The following is a 1,951-nucleotide window of genomic DNA, read 5'->3' on the forward strand; positions in this document are numbered from 1 at the left end:
ATTACCTTGAATAAGGTGTTGAAGTCTCGTTGAGACCTTTCTATAATAATGAGAAGGAACGTAATGCTTTTGCATCACTTGCTTCAACTCGTCCCGTGTTTCAATTACCCTTTCGCAACTTATTTGACGATTAATTCCAATTTGAATCCACCAACTCAATGCATAATCTGAAAATCCAAGGGTCACCAATTGGACTTTTTCCTCTTCCTGACATTTATAGTAACGAAACATAAGTTCAATTTTTTATTTCCATTCACAATATGCTTTGGGATCATACTTCCCTCGAAATGGTGAAATATTGAACTTTGGTTTAGCTAAAAAATGTTGCATACGGTAATTATTAACCAAAGTCTCATCATTTGCACGAGAGACATGTCAAGCATTATTTGCACGAAGACGAGGCTGATCAACCTTATCTTCCCAATTACGATTCCGACACTCAATTTTGGTACTTAAACGTTCCAAATTTTTGTTGATCATGTTTAAAACAGTGTCATGTTGCTGATCTCGAATATTTTGAACCTTTTGATCCTTTCTCAACTTCCCAATTATAGTATTGCAAATCATAATGAAAGCTTGAAAAGAACACAACACTCAAGAAAACAAAAATTAAGCAAACCTCACTGTTATGCACTCAAAAGTAAAAATCAAATTCTCAGTGAGGTAAGAATTAATCTTAAGAGTCTTTTAAAAAGCGTCTATATCAATCAGTCAGAATGTATTAGAATCAAACTATCAAAGTAAACTTAATAGCATTATGAGTCCAAAATTAGCTTAGACATCAAAGAATTCTGTTGCACGAAGGAAGGAATATGCAACGTGCTTTAACCTACTAATACAATAAACAAGAAAGTGTTAAAATGCGTAAAGTAACGAATAAAAAGTAAAAACAAATGAAAACTTAAAGCTAAGAGTCAATGAAAATTGTTGAAACCCGAAAACCCAAAAAATTGTTAAGCAACTTGACAAACTTCGTTCGAGGTGTTCTCAATTCTCAAAAATCACAAAATTAAAACTGGAGCCTCCTCAAATAATGTAGATCTGATTTGGAAAATTTTGACACAAAATTCAACCCACATAATATTTTTTATTTTTTTTCGTATTGTATTTTTTTGTACTTTTTCGATCACTTTTTTGTGGAAAATATTTTTTTATACTCTAAAATAGTGCCAAGAAATAGTATGTAAAATTTCAGATCGTTTGAAAATCATTTACCCACTAATAAATATTTTATTCCGAAAACTGTCGGGGTAAAAAAAATTGTTTTGAGGCTGTTTGTTAGAAATCAGTTTATAAAAACAAAAAGAACACCTAAAACATCCAAATTTGATACCAAATGATAAAGGATGAGACGGATGAATGTGAAAGCGGATTGTAAAGTTTGTCAAAGTCGCGGATTTGACTTAGGGCTCTAGACGTTCGGAAAGAAACTTAGATTTTGACACAACCTGAAATAAAATTGAATCCAAGTCAGATAAAACAATTAAAATAAATAACTAAAATAAAATAATAAATCAAAGATTAAGCGAATAAAGAAGATAAATGGAAAGATAGAAGGTGGCGTGTAAAAGTTTTAAGAAGCCTTGAAAACACAAAGAATCCCCAACCCCCTTCAAGCGGCTCTAATTTTCCCTCGAAGATAGAAACCTTGGCAAGAAAAAGTTTGAAGATGATCCCCACAATCTGAAAATATTGTTAAAACTCTTCTAAAAAGAACTCAAGAGAAATTCTAGAAAAGAAAAAACTCAGAGAGAATTTATTAATTCAAAGAGAAATAGAATAGTAATGAATTCTATTGAATTATGTATAATGCAAAGGCCTATATATAGGCTAGCTAAATAAATCTAAAAAAACTTTTAAGTATACTAGAACTTTAATTTAATCTAAATAATAAGTAGTTTTAAACTAAACTTTCTTATTAACAAAAAACTTCTAAATACCTTAAAATACT

The sequence above is a fragment of the Gossypium hirsutum genome, chromosome A07, assembly GCF_007990345.1.
Source record: "Gossypium hirsutum isolate 1008001.06 chromosome A07, Gossypium_hirsutum_v2.1, whole genome shotgun sequence".
NCBI lineage: Eukaryota > Viridiplantae > Streptophyta > Magnoliopsida > Malvales > Malvaceae > Gossypium > Gossypium hirsutum.